The sequence below is a fragment of the Phoenix dactylifera genome, unplaced genomic scaffold (genome assembly GCF_009389715.1).
Source record: "Phoenix dactylifera cultivar Barhee BC4 unplaced genomic scaffold, palm_55x_up_171113_PBpolish2nd_filt_p 000334F, whole genome shotgun sequence".
NCBI classification, from domain to species: Eukaryota; Viridiplantae; Streptophyta; class Magnoliopsida; order Arecales; family Arecaceae; genus Phoenix; species Phoenix dactylifera.
Genome location: NW_024067797.1, coordinates 227,127 through 243,302, shown reverse-complemented (window position 1 = coordinate 243,302; position 16,176 = coordinate 227,127). Strand labels below are relative to the sequence as shown.

At 38.3% G+C, this 16,176-nt stretch overlaps 1 pseudogene; it reads left to right on the top strand.

Moving 5' to 3' along the window:
- Window positions 1-4,515: 4,515 nt before the first annotated feature.
- Window positions 4,516-15,719, top strand: LOC103698448 (annotated as a pseudogene).
- The last annotated feature ends 457 nt before the right edge of the window (window positions 15,720-16,176 follow it).

The window sequence follows — 16,176 nt, the reverse complement described above, 5'->3', positions numbered from 1 at the left end:
CTACCTTATAGACCTAAGATAAAAGTTGCCACTAGCATTCCAAAATATTTTATTTTTTTTTAATTTTATTGGATGTATCCGTGCTCGTCGGATATGATCCATCCGCCTTAGCTAATTATTAAAAAAAAAAAAAAACTTACCTACTACATACTTTGTAGATGCATGGCATATGCAAACGGCTTAGAGTGGAAAATTTTTCCTTTATTGTCAATTTGCAGCAAAACCTAAATTACACTTACTTTATTGGTAAATACAAGAAGTGGAATTGCTAATTTCACATGATTTTCTATACGCCGACACTGCTGATTAGCCAATGCAATACATCTATCATACAAGTCAAACAAATGCGTAATATAGAAGATGACATATCGCGCAAAAATAAAAAAACTACACTTACCAGTAAGATACCTTATTACAACAGTATTAATACAAATATTAATTTAATGATAGCATTAGTAACATATTAAAAAATGTAAGATTGTGAAGAAATGGTATTTAGAAATATACAACAATAATTTAATATAGAATATCACATTATTAACACGAACATTAATTCAACAATAACATTAATTAACATTGTAAAAATTTATAAGTATTATCAAAAATCCAGTATTAAAAGCTAACTATAACAATAATATAATACGTAACATCACATTATCACAATGGATGGTATATTATTATAATACACTTTAACATAATTCATATTAATAAAACATGTAATATAAGAATATTTATTTTATTATTACTTAAACACATATTCAATATGGGAAATAATACCCAAGTGCTTTTTTTTTTCTTTTTTTTTGCTACATAATACCGAAGTGCTTTATCAGATATAATTTTACCTTTTTTTAATAAAAATCAAATTCTTGATGAAATTATCATTTTGTAACAATCCAGGACCTTACCCAAAATGGCTAGCCGGAAGTTATTATTTGGTTCTTTGATCCTGCATAAGTACCCAAGATCTACCCAGCGAATAACCGATGTGGGACTAAAACACACGCCCACACGTGTCCTCACATACTCCCCCCGTTCAAGCCCTGACGTCCTCGTCAGGCTAAAGGTTCAAATCTATTCAAATCTAATCACAAACACCACGATTGGCCCGTGGTCAGCCCCGATGGATCCGTGCTGCAGTATCCCCTAATCCACATAGGTTTATGGGCCGAGTCTGCTCTGATACCATTTGTAACAACCCAGGACCTTACCCAAAATGGCTAGCCGGAAATTATTATTTGGGTTCTTTGATCCTGTATAAGTACCCAAGATCTACCCAACGAATAACGATGTGGGACTAAACACACGCCCGCACCGGGTCCTCACACATTTTCATATTCAAAATGAATTACCAAACATATATATCAGTAGAATAAAATTACTAAAAAAATCCACCATCTATTCCGACGAACTAAACATGGTATTACAATTGTTGATTTTGACAACAAACTGAACTTGGCTTGGCAAAGGTACAAAAAGTTCTACACCATGAAGCTATGAAATCATGACAAAGGGCATGGCCTGTAATAAGTCAAAGATCGGTATCACAACTAGATCCAAGATCATCAGCCTAGCTGGGCAAAATTATTTGTAATCATATAATAATTGAAGCTTAGAGCCAAGCCAAGCAAACATCAAGCTTGTCATAAAATGAATCATGTCGACCAAATTAGGCTCACATAAGGCCAATAGCTCCCCCAAACAGGCCTAAATATCTCATTAGTCATATTTAATAACCAAGAACTAATCTTTGATAAACCAAAATGGGCAATTAATTAGATCAATGACGACCTTTGAATCCATCTAGTCAATCACTGATATCGAAATGTTCTGGTTAAAGTCTCTCCTCCATATAGCAATTTATTTTCAATCAAGTTCAACATCAAAGTCCAAATTGATAGACAAGTTGTTGCTATGAAACAACACAAGTCACTTATGGGTTCTCCATCTCATACTCCCAGCGAGTCCAAGTCCAAGCTTGATTAGGTGTAGCCATAACCCATCTATGCCCAAAACTAGATATAGTTCATGTGGATCTGCAAAAGCAATGAATATGAAATCAATCTTAAAAAATGCATTCATTTCAGCATATCACATATTTTTAATATTTTTTTCGACGCCTAATGCTTTATTCATCCACCTCTCTCCAATCACAGACTAATTAAAGCATTCAAAATCAATTATAATTAAAATTTTGTTTTTTAATTATTATCCAGTTTAGAACCTGATATAGAACTATTATCCTTCAAGAGTCTGTCTCTTAAATAATCCATTTATAAAATTCTATTTCTCATTCAAAAATCATAACATTTTCTTTATATTTAAACATAACATAAGCAATGTTAGATCTCAAAAAAAAAAAAAAAAAAAACTATTTGAATTCCTCTAATCGGTATATTAATCCTAGTCATGAAGCAATGTTTGGAATTAGCTGGTAGGTCTTTCACCGACGATTGGTTGCATATAAGAGGGTGGATGCCCATGCCGAACCCACTAGAAGAAAGTCTTTGAACCGTGCAAAGCGTGCGAGCGCAAGTGGACTCAACGCATCCAACACCAGAATTGACGACATTTTATATATTAAGGGAAACGGTTTTCATACCTGGGGAAACGACCAAACATGAAATCTTTCGAAACGGATCCGCTGTTACGTCCCAGGAAGTAGGGCGTGATTTGCCACGCGGAAATCGGATGTCGTGCCTGCGGATCTTTTTTTCCGGGGATCCGCTGCTCCGATTGTAACACCAACAGCTATAAACGAGCAATTAAAACGCAAAATAACTGTGGGCCCCATAGAATTCCCTTACGTGGCAGTTAATCATTCGTTACGTTTTCGTTAGGATCCACCTGATCATCTTCTTCGAAATTACGACTCATAGACGGTGGATCAAGTGAAACACAACGAACACATAATAGCTCCAAGTCAACCCGGGCGACAGCCACCTGACCCACTTTTTAGGTGGGCACCACACGATGCACGAGGCATTGCTTTTTCCCGCTCCATGTGTAAAAAGGACAGGTAAACAAGAAAGGGAGTAAACGAGAAGGGAAGAAAATATATTAAACAATTTTTTAAAATTTAAATTTATTTACTCTTTTAATTTCTCCGCCCTCCTTCTTGGCAATCGGGGGGAGAAGGCCAACCCCACCCCAAGATCTCTCTCTGGGGTTTTTAGGTCTGTTTCGATCAGATCGGGACCACTTTGCCATGGAATTCTAGGGTTCCTTGGAAGGGAGAGGAGGGGCACGATGTCGGGGGAAGAGTATGGGATCGAGGACCACATGGCCCTCCTAAGATCCGCCCCCTCGGCGTCCGACGCCGATCCGGAGGGCCAGGGCCGGCGGCGGTGGGGACGCCGACGTCGGGGAGGAGGAGCGGGATTGGCGACTTCTGAGGCACCTCGATCGTGGCCTCTCTGGCGTAGCCGGAGCCGCCGGTACACGGACGGGGGCGCGCCTCTGGCGTTAGATGACGGGGCGTACGACCCCTCGGCGACGGCGCGCCGCGGAGTGGGGCTGCTTCTCATTGGGTGCTTGCTTGGTCTTGCCACCGGAATTTTGCGTCGCCGCTTTAACCATTGCGTAAGAAAGAGATCTTGCCAACTCGCGGCTAAATTCCTTTTTTTACCTTCTTAGTTTTCTGCTATTCTTTATTTGTAATTAGGAATCATTAAATTGAGTCTGGCTTTTTCTCATCATGTTGATTAGTATGGAACTATATGAATAGTAGCCTTTTTTTTTAATTTTTTGTTGACTATGAAAGAGTCGTGCTTGACGAGATTTTTATATAAGTTATTGGATCGAAAGGGGTTTAGCTTGAATCAGGAGCGGGCATCTGAATACACTTCCGTTGAGGGGATCTGAAATTCATTAGCAAATTGGTAACCATAAGGTCAACTTGGTGTTATGCATCGGAGCCTTGCTGGTATGCTTAGTGCAATAGATAGCTGGTTTTTCTCGTTGCATAAAGGGTAGATTCACAAATTTAAGGTTGCCCAAGGGCAGATTATCATGTTATTATATGGATTTGAAGTGGTCACTCTGAGTTCTTCCAAATGTTTGAGGAACTATTTGCAGGTCTAGAAAAACTAAGCCTTCCTCTTTTAAATTTCTGCAAAAATTTCACCTAGCTTGAAAATCCTTTTGTGCAAAATACATATGAGTGGTTGACTTTGATGCCTACAGAATCAATGGAATAATTAATTTGCAAATTTCAGTAGTGGCACATAGATAGATTAGTCTGTGGCAGCTTAACCAAATCTTAAATCAGTTCATTTAATGGTTCACTTACAATGAAGCAAAAAGGTCAAGAACATTCCTACATTTGAGCATGAATGAATGACAGTCATCAAGACAATCATAACTGATGTCCTATAGACAATTTTATATCAAATTCAGATGCTAGTTTACTTTGACTTCTCTTGTTGAACTCTTCCGAATCCCGCAAATTCAAATTTTGAACTTGCTGTTACATAATTCTAAAATATGAAAATGTGGCAATATCTTGGACAGGTGCATGTAATACACGATATGGGCATGGGCAGGTACCCCAATGAGGGTGCTGCTTGGCTCGCTTACAGAGACTGGCTGATACTTGGCAAGAATATGTTGATTCCAGTCACAGAGGAGTGGTTGTTGGCATGATGCATGGATTACTTGAAATATTTGAGCAGATAAGCAGTCAGATCTTCACAGAGGCAAGGTATTGATTTGCTGGCTGCAATTTTCCAACAATAAAGGCCATCCAGGCTGCTGTGACTTTGGGCACAGGTTGTTCATTAGGCCCTGAGGGGCCCAGGTTGATATTGGCAAATCGTGTGCAATGGATGTTCAGAAATGATGGAGAATAATAGGGAAAGAAGAATTGCTCTGTTGCAGCTGGTGCAGCTGCTGGGATTGCTTCAGGTATAGCTTTTAAATTACTTTTTTGTAGATTGCAATTATGTTGTTATTTTTCCATATTAGTGAAGTACTTTTCTCATAATCATAAAGATGCAAAGTTTATTAGTAAATGAGCTGATATTACGCAGAAGGAACGAAGTCGTCTTCTCAATATATTGATGAATTGTATTATTGGAACCAGTTATTCATTTTCTCTAGGCTTCGCTGTTTTATGATTTCTCTATCAATGAGTTCAATCTTTCTTTGTAATGCTAGGTCTTATTCTGTCTGGAAGAGAATATGTTCTTAGTTTTTTTTTTTTAAAAAAATATATGCTAGATCCATTTTATTTATTTTGTCACCCGTTGATCTTCTTTCTCGTCATGTCGTTTAATTCACTAGACTCATCTAAATGAATTGCTATGTGATCTTGTTTGGATTTTCAGGTTTCAATGCAGCAGTTGCTGGATGTTTCTTTGCCATTGAAACTGTACTGAGGCCACTTCGAGCAGAAAACTCACCTCCATTTACAACTGCAATGATAATATTGGCTTCTGTTATATCATCCACAGTGTCAAATGTTTTACTTGGAGAAAAGCCAGCTTTTACTGTGCCGACGTATGAACTAAAATCTGCTGCTGGTATTTTATCTTTGTCTAACCCAGTTTGATATTATCAATGGCAGTTTTATATTATTGTGGAAACATGCTGTTAGCTTTGTGGAAAGTGAGGCAAACTTTTGCTTCTTGTTTCTTAGTCCATCTGCAAAATTTTAGTTGATCGAAGGAGAAATGATCAATTCGATGTAGCATTTGCTATTTTTTGGTATGTACACTGTAAAATAAATCAAGATTGATGCACAAAATGATATTCATAAAATATATACGAAAGCTTTGGTGAAGGAAATATTGCTTTGATGTCATCCATCAACATCTTCAACCTTGTTGATGCTACTTCTAATTCCAAGACATCATCTGGTGGACACATTTGATGATTAAACAAGATATCAAAATTCTCATTTCGTGGATAATGGTCTGTCGTTACCTTTAAATTGATGGTTCAAAATTGGAATATGAAGAGCTGTATGAGCATTCAAAGAAGGGCCTTCTTTGGGCTTGATGGGGTCAAGAGGTTGAAACTCGGCCTGTTACTTGCTTGTACTGTCGAGCAGTGTCATGACGTGAAGGCATTATTTTAGAATCCATAGTGAAAATTTGAAAGGGTACAGCAAAAATGTATATCTGGACTATTATCATTTATCTTTTTCTCGTTACATGTGAATATTACATCATCAAAGTGGGATTCTCAAGATTTTTATTATTAATGTTTCTAATTGTAGGAAATACCAACGCCCTAGGTTAGTGTTTCACTAGACTGACTTGACTTCTATTAGGTCCTACTTTAGAGCTACCTAGTACTTTGGCATTCAAATTAATGACAGGAAGTTTGTTTCATCTTTACCCTTCATCTTGTCGTTGTCTTCATCTTTTCTCTAATTTTACTTACCCCTTATCTGATCACATCAGAAACTGAAAACCGAGCAGCTCTGAACTACATAGCTTTGAAGATCTACTTGGTAGTCTGTCAGTTTTAGTCTATTTATCACAAAGCATGAATTCATTATGAAACCAATGTATGCGGAACAAGGGGGAAGTTTTTTCTCATAAAACTCATTTTTGGGGTGGCAATGTTTAACTGTTTAACCCATTTACTGATTCATCCTATTGTAGGTCGGGTTAGTTACTTTTAATAAAATGGTCCAATTCGAGTTATAGAATTTACCCCTTTAATTAGCAGGTCCAATTTGGGTTGACAGATTTTTGATCTATCTTGCATCCGACCCGACTTGTATCTGGTCGAGCGAACCTGATTGCCAGTGCATCTCATTTTGAAGTTTATGATCTGTCAATTTGGCGAAAACAAGTTTTATGAAAAACAACAGTATAGATTTATCAATTTTTTTATTTTAGTTTTTATGCATCTTTGTCTTGATAAACTTTGAGAACCAGTGAGCTCCTATGTCCAAGGTCGGATAAATATATCATGTAGACTATGAGTAGAAAGATGCTTTTGAAAGCTTGTGGATATTGGCTTCTTGGCCATTGAATGTGTGGCTGACCTGCAAAAAATTTATGTTGTATTTTATTCTTGAATTCATAGTCTGACCACTACTTTCCCTTGCAGAACTACCTTTATACCTTATCCTAGGGAGCTGTGTGGGAGCAGTGAGGTGTGGCTTTCACTCGATTGGTAGTTTGGTTCACAAAGTCTTTTGAGTATATGAAAGAAAGTTTGGGTCTTCCTGCTGTTGTATGCCCCTGCCTTAGGTGCTTAGGTGCAGGCATGAATAGCTCTTAGGTATCCTGGATATTATACTGGGGTTTTCACCATGTTGACGAAATCCTACACACAGGGAAGAGTGCTTCAGCCCCTGGAATTTGGCTGTTAGCTCAACTAGCTGGGGCAAAAGTAGTAGCAACTGCTCTTTGCAAAGGTTCGGGCCTTGTAGGTGGTCTATATGCTCCAAGCTTGATGATTGGGCTGCTGTTGGTCTGTTTTTGGTGGTTCAGCTGCAGAAGTGATAAACTCAGCTATTCCAGGAAATGCTGCTGTTGCCCAACCACAGGCCTACGCACTGGTAAGTTTTGTTGAATCATTTAGGCAAAGAACAAATAAAGTTTTGGTCGTTGTAAAATGGTTTTTGAGTTTCTTCTACATACAGGTTGGAATGGCTGCTACACTAGCTTCAGTTTGTTCAGTTCCACTGACCTCAGTATTGCTCCTCTTCGACGCTAACAAAGGATTACAGAATTTTGCTTCCACTTATGGTAAAAGTTCAGCATGTAGAAATATATACTTGTATATTTGTATATTTATGTATGTTTGCATGTATGGATGGATGAATTATGCATGTGTCACATTTTCTTTATATGTTTGTCTCTCTTATTGGAAACTCAGCTTCTGTAATTCTTAGGGTATTTTTATTATCCATTCCTGCCCTCTCACTTTATATAATTTTGCATTTTTCATAATGATGCGACCATTTCTCTTTGTCCCCTTCCCTTCTTTTCTCCGATTCTTCTTTCTTCTTGGGCGCATGATGCTTTTAATTCAGCTTTGTTAGATGTAGAAATACATTTTTCTTTCACCTTTTTATGCCTTGTTCAACATTGTTGATGTGAATCAATGATTTAAATCTTGAGGATTGTAATCGTTTTTGATGGCTGGCCGGTATGCTATGAATCCTCGATATGGGGTGGTAGGACTTGATCTGCCTTAGTGCAAAGGAGAACAAAAGAAAGTGTATGAAACAATATGGGGCATTTTTACATGGGGTGAGATGCCTGATATGGACAGTATGGTGCAATTTGAGCTTAGTTCGCTTAGTATTAGCCGCAATCATATTGGTTCATTGTGGTACGTCCAGTATAGGGCCGGTAATGCCACGAGATTTCAACTCTCGATGGAGGGAGGGCATGTAATTACCTAGCCCATCTGCAGGTGAGATTATTGTGGATCTAGTTGTTGCATTAAGCTTTTGGCCACCAATTTTGCAATGCGGTCCTTCATGCATGTGGCATCAAACATACACTAAAGTCCACCCTAAAGCAACTATTGGACTGCTCATCCAAAAACTTTTATGTCTAACGAATGGATAGTTTCCCCTACACTTCAAAACAGTTTGCATGTACGAAGAAGGATATGTCTAATCTAGGAAGCACAGATAGTTAAATCATATGCCATATCTATTGTGTGTCCATTTCAGACGAGATAAGCAAAACTAGCACCAACATGCATGCCGGCCGGCAACCGGTGCAGTATGGTACCGACTCATACCATATTGAACCACGCATATTGGAACCACAGGTAGGGAGAGAAGAGGGCCGGAGAGGAAGAAGAAGAGGGATGGAGAGGGAGAGGGGGAGAGGAAGAAGGAAGAGAGAGAGAGGGGACTCATTTGACCGGACTTCAATGGGTTTGGATGAGCTTCGAGGGCTTCGTGGCGAGAGAGAGAGGTCGGATCTGAAAGAGAGGGCTTCGAGGTCCTTGCAATGAGGGAGAAAGGCCGGAGAGAGGCCCCAAGAACTATCGAGCGAAGCGCTCGAAGCAGTCTCCTTTGTTAGACTCAAATCGAGTAGCTTATGGAAGGGGAAAAGAGGAGAGAGAGAGACTAGAGGAGGAGGTGGGAGGGGGAGAAAGGGGAGGTGAAGGTTCGAAGTGAAGGTGGCTATCGTTTTGAAGAGAGCCTCTGCACCATATTGGTAATGGAACAATTTGGTTCAATATGCCCCAAGCCGGCCGATTTGGCATGGTCCACCAAACCTTGGTATCCAAACCGATACTCATCGGATACTTCTAAAATGCATGCCCGAAACTTTTTATTAAGTATCCTATTTTTTAAAATTATAAAGCACCTCAAATCCTTCTCAAATACTCTATAGATACTATATGAGGGGGAGGGTCAATTTTGTACTATATTGATATTTATATTAAATATAAAGTATGGATTATAATTTATGGAATAATGACTAACAATGAGCTTGTGAAAGATAATACTATGGTATAAAGTATGGACTATGTTATTTTGATAGCCTACTAAATTTTATGGATGCTTGTTTTGCATGCATGCATATTGTAACTCAATGGCAACTAACGTTATTTTTCTGCTATTTTTTAGAAAAATCAACTAATTTTAAAATTTTTGAAAAATCGGCTTGGTTTTAAAATTTTTCTTTTAATCAACTTTCATCATACATGCATATGTATTGCAACTCATTAACAACTACTATTATTTTTTAATATTCCTTATTAAAATCAACTAGTTTTGAAATCTTTCTTTTAAACAACTTTCCGGTGTATGTATACATGCATATATATGTTGTACATACATTAGATACTGCAACTCATTGATAACTAATGTTATTTTCTACCATTCCTTAGAAAAATCAACTAGTTTTAAAATTTTAGAAAACTCAACTATTTTTAAAATTTTTCTTTTAATCAATTTTCTGGGTATTTTACTTACATATGTACATACATAGGTACAAACATATTGCAACTCTTTGACAAATAATATTATTTTTTATCATTCCTTAGGAAAATCAAGTAGTTTTAGAATTTTAGAAAAATCAACTAGTTTAAAATTTTTTCTTTTAATCAACTTTCTGGTGTATTAAACAATCTCCCTTAGCTACTTGATGGTGAGGAAAAATTTTTCTTGCTCTCATATTCTCTTAATCACAATTAAGTGAGACCTATCTATGACTTATCCTCACTTGTTTATGCACATTCTCATATACTAACTTCTGTCAATTCTTGTTAAAGCTGTTTAAAGCTGATTTTCTGCTTCATTTGAAGACATTCTATAGGCCCTGATAGTTCTTGGTAATTGAAGCAAAATCATGAACTTTATTCTTTATTTCGGTGCCTTGAAGTCATTCAGCTTGTTGTTCGCAAACTCAATTTTTCATTAGGTCCTTGATACATATGATTGTCAAAATTTGGTACATGTAAAATAAAAATAGAATTATTTGATGATGATTTAACACTTGATTCTAATATATGGTTATGATGATTCACGTGGTATCCATCCATGGTCAAATTCTAGTAAGCTATATTGTTCAAAAAATATAGACATTTCTAATGGAGGTTTCTAGGTTATCTAAAATCCTCATTACCTAGAACCAAGGTCGGCGGAACCATCCCGAACCTGGCAGTTTCGGCCATCCCGAGCCGTACCGGTGTCTCACCCCATACGGTTCTGGCAACAGAAACGGAACCCATTGTCAGAGCCGGAGAAGAAGAAGAAAAGAGAGAGCTAGCGGGGGAGAGAGGGCGGGACGCCGGTAGAGGCTGTCGGAGGTCAGCGGAGGCCGGCCTCGGCCGTGGCCGCTGCCCCTGTTTCGAAAGAAACAGGATCCGTCCGTAGCCTTAAAAAATTTTGCATTTTTTAAGTGAAGTCGGCACCGCTGGCCTCCGACGGCCTCCACCGGCACTTCGCCGGCGTCCGCAACCCTCCTTTGGCCCTCCCTCCCCCGCTCGCTCTCTCTTTTTCTTTTTCTCTTTGCATAGTCCCTCTCTTGGTACAGGCCCAGCACGGCCCGTACCGAATCATCTCGCCGGAGAACCGGTACGGTGCTCGGCGCTAGTTCCTCCGACCTTGCCTAGAACCTAAGAATATGGTGAAAACTCGTTTTCATCTTTCAGTTTTGCAGGCATTCTAGGGAGATCATCTTGCACTTATGTGTTTTTGGATTGCATTAGTTTGTTGTGGAGTCATAATGATTATACTGCACTCTAGTCTAGTAATGAACCATTAAGTTTATGAATGAGGAACCTAATATGAAAGGTGTTCTAATAGCTGTTTCCTAGTAACATGCATGACTCAGTATTTGTGGCATTCAGAAATGAAATTCAGATCTTTTTGGTTATTTCTCAAATCATAGAAAAAATAACTCAGTAGTTTGCAGTGCTCCTAATCATTGTATGATATGATAGTTTAAGTTCTCAATTTTACCTATATGGGTGAAAAGTGAGCTATGATGGATTGTCTGTTTGCTGATTTAATGAATCATTTAATCTTTTTTGGTCAACAGGGAGCTGTCGGTTTAGCAATATGGGTGCCTTCTGTGGTAAACCAGTCCAAAGATGGTGAGATCTTGGAGTCCAGGTTGCCTGGGCGTGGTTATTCTTCACTTTCATCCGCTGAAGAAAAAAATGAAGCTCTCTGGAGAAGACCTGATGGAGGAGACGATCTTGAACTTTCTACAATAGAAACTGGCATTCACCAACATGGAGCTATTAATGAGGAAATGCTTCTGGATGACCTGAAGGTTCGATTCTCCATTTTCTTGTAGTTGGTGGTCAAGCTGGGGTGTAACTTGCTTTGTTTATTTATTTTTTTTTGTTAAACGTATTCAATAATTTTGATCAGGTCAGGCTAGAGTAATGCATTTTCTGCCATCAGACTTTATTAATTCACATCTAGTTATTTTATCAGGTTTCTCAGGCCATGTCAAAGAATTATGTTAAAGTTGTTCCAACAATCATGTTGAAAGAAGCTATAAAACTTATGCACGATAATCATCAAAGTTGTGTTCTCGTTGTTGATGATGAAGATTTTCTGGAGGGAATTCTTACACTGGGTGACATTCGGCGGAGAGGATTAGAGGCACGTGGAGAGACTCCTTGTACTCCCAAGGGTGATTCAACTTGTTTGGATGTGTGTAATCTCTGACAATTTTGTTGCCTGTTAGTTTTGATTATCATATTATTGTATGAGTAGAATGGTTACTTATAATATTACGCATGAAAATATTAAGATTTTAGTAGAGAAGATCATATAAAGCACATTTTTTGCTCTTAGAGAGAGAGAGATGTCATACACAGTAATTATTCTGTATAACTCTCTGTCCAAGTGGGCACAGGGCTTCAGCCTGGACATTGGACTCTTGATGCAATTAAGTAGTGCTAAGTGGGCAAATCTAAGTATGTAGGACTGCCTTGGCTGCGCTAGTCATAGCGTAGCTGTACGTAGATTCATATAAGCAATTTTAAGCTTCAATGTAAGCACATGCAGAGGTATTAATGCGGCATTTTATCAATCTTTCTACGTATATAATGATGCAATATATGTAAATGGGTGAGGAAGTCTCCAGGTTAGGTTGTAGTCAACCTAAGCATAATCTATCTAGTAAGTTATCATGTCTGTGCACCATACTGGACTTTTATCCAGTTTGCACAACTTACGGCTAGACGAAATCCATTTCCTAGGTAGTTTTAAGGTAAATCAGCAACATCTATACCAATTGATAGTTTCATTAAGAAATAGCAGGCATGTAAGTATGACTGCTACTATCTGGGTCTCCTTATTGTATTGCATACTCTGTCATAATCTTCCATGTTGACCGTAATTAAATCCCACCAAAATTCTAAACCCAACCTCATCCCACTTGACAATGCAAATTTTAAGATTTCTAGCTGGCCTTTTGATTTTCTATAATCTTTTTAAATACATCTATTATTGACTTGAAAATTGTTTTGCAGGTGAATAGTTGTCTCATTTCATCATGCCTTACTCGAGGGTTCAAGTATCGGGGAAGTGAACGTGGACTATTAACCTGTTTCCCTGACACAGACTTGACAACTGCAAAGGAGCTTATGGAGGCCAAAGGAATCAAGCAGTTGCCAGTGGTCAAGCGTGGTGGGGGCCATAGAAACAAAGGGAAGCGTAGACTTGTTTCTCTTCTTTGCTATGATTCAATTGGGCGCTGCCTTAGGTCAGTATTTCTGGGTTCTATGCCCACATTTTTGCTGGATTAATGGATTAATTTACTTCTTGGTTCCAGTTTTTGAACACACTTCTTATTAGCTACACCAGATGATTCAAGTAAGAGATACATAAAAAGGGGAAAGTAGTGTCTGAAATCTCAACTCACTATTCACTAGACTATTATGCTGTTGCCTAAAGAATTAATGAGCCTTCCCATAACAGAATATTTTTTAATTGCTTCTCTTCAGTCATAGTTAATAGAAGTCCATGATTCTTGAATTAAAATAAGTTTACATCCCTCTATGTAATTGTGTTATATCATGACGATATTGCAAGTTGTTACAAACTTTATTGTTGGATCCCTGATCTTTACAAAATTTTTGAGGTCTTTGGACTTCTATTTGTTAAATATTATATTCTTATAGATGTAAATTAATGCTAATCCAATTTAATTTTTCAAGTCGATATTGATTGATATAAATATGCAGCTTTTCTCTGATGAAATTATAAAAAAAAATATTAATGTTTAATGTTATAAATATATCCTCTCATGATTAACCTTAACAATCATTAGGGAAGAGATCACAAACATGAACCTTTCACATGTACCAGTTGAGTTGTCAAATCTTGGAACATGCCTTCGGACCAAGTGGCTGCTTGCATTTTGGACAGTGTGGAAAGAAGTCATATTTGCCTGCCTCTTATTCTGACAGTCTTTCTTCATACTCACTTCTTTTCGTGCCTCCCTTCCCTTTAGGGAGATGTAGATTTTCAATAGAAAAAGCTCTTTGGTTCATCTTTTACATTGGAGTAGAGAATTAAAATTGTTCATTTGCCAAAAGTATGGTCTCTTAATCAGATGACATGAACGATAGAAAAGTTGTTATTCAGCTGGGACATCACCTCCAAACTTTCTCCTCTCATGCATCACAAATTCACACACTAATTTTTGTTGAAAAGTAGCCTGTCCATCATAGTGCTTCTTTTCGTAGTGCTACTCTATAACTTTTTGCATCTACTAATCTCTGATTTATCTTTAGTTTTTCACCCCATCTATGTCAACCTCCTCATGTCTTCTAAGTGTTTCATGCATGTATGCTCTTTTGTTATTCGATTTACATGCAACATCTAATGGTTACAAGTTATTCAAGATGCCGAATTTGCTAAGAAATTCCGGGTGAAGAATTTGAGTAAGGATTTAAGTCCTATCTCAATTCGTAACCTGATGAATTCCCATCACCCTTTTGGGCTCATAGCAGTCCAAATAACATACCCTTGAAAAAGGTTAACAACCTTAGCTCGGGTAGGTGGTGCTGGCTTTCGTCGCCGGAGTCTTTTCAATCGTTCCAAATATGTCTTGTATTTCTAACAGATCCTTTACCAGCTTGGGTCCTTTTGTTTCTGCCTTGCCCTCATAACTTCAGTTATGAGACAGCCTAGTGATTTTTGCAATATGAAGATATTAATAAAGTTTTTCTTCGAGACATCCAGACGTAAACCAGATCCTAATTCCCACTGAAACTGAACACTATATTCCATTAGCTTTAAGATCCTTACTTGTTTAAAAACTCTCCATTGTGATTCTGATATAGGATTTCCTCTTCTTGTTGCATGACTGAACACAGTATCATTTGCTGATAAGCATGAACTGAAGTTCTCCTACCTATCAATATTTAGGTACCTGATGACAATGGTTGAATGACGAGGTTTAATCCTACGCTTTACATCTATTGTAAACTTAAAACTTTTTTATTTTCAGACTCTTCCGTGCTCTCGTATGTTAGTTGATGAGATCTTTATGTTTTCTGGAAACATCACTACAACTTCATTATGAGAACTATATGTTTTCTGTAAATGTCTTGACGACTTTGCACTCTCTTTACTAGTATGCTTCTACATTTCCAAATAAACGAATGTCTTCTCGTTTCTCCTATATAGCATCACTGCAACTGGTGTTCAATTATGCAGTGAGGAAGTGGAACGCCAGAAGACCATCTACCAGCAAGGGAAAGAAGATCGTCTGGAAATCACCACAAACGGGCACTGACTATATACAGCAAATCATGTAGTTACCTTTCGGTGTTCCTCAAACAAAGACATACAGGCGATCTAGTCCAATAGCTACTACTATGGGGCACACGCGAGTTGGAGGATCCCATCAGTAAGCATGTTGCAATGCATTGATTCTGTTTTGCTGGTTTTGCTCTTGTAGTTCTATGTGCCATCTCCACTGTATGAGCCAGGCTCTATGCAAGGAATCTTCCAAGCCAGTGGATCCATTAGTGAACACAATACTGTTCTGACACATTCATCTGCAGCTTGTAGTTATATAGTGGATTTAAAGTTACAACATGTTACAACATCTCCGTTACCATGGGTAATTTACGGAGGGAGTAGGGTGAGAGGTACCCTCTATAGGGTGATAAGCTAGTGCTTTGGTATTCAGTATAAGCCAATAAACATTTTTTTTTCTTTTCTTTTCTTTTGTACTTATTTTTTTTGAAGATATAGATCGAATTATGTGGATAACTGATTTCTCTTCTAGTTTCAATCTATGCTTTTTGGATGACTGGGTCATTGACAGGATATTGTAACTCTGGGGAAACGAAAGTATTGAGTGATGGTGCTTGTATGCGATACTAGAGAATAGATCGTTCAATATCTGCAATACACTCAGCAACAGGGTGGGTCTTGTTGGGGGAAAAATGGATCGCCCCGAAACACGTGAACGCATCGCCAGCACGTGATCGGAGGCATCCGACCTGGAGGCAGGCCCGTTCTCTGTCATCAGTTGGTTGGGACTGTGCTGTTGTCGGGTCGGAAGGTCTGCAACAGATAGCGCGCCAGGTAGAGGATCCAGTCGCGGTCATGAAGCTAAGAAGCAAAGGAGCTTCCAACGTCTCTCGGCGTCCTGCATTAAGTTCCGGACACTCAGTTCAGAATTCACCGCCAAGACCTCCTGCGGACCCAGTCCCTCAAGTCCAATCGGAGCAATTCAATATTTTGGTACAGCAAGTTCAAGC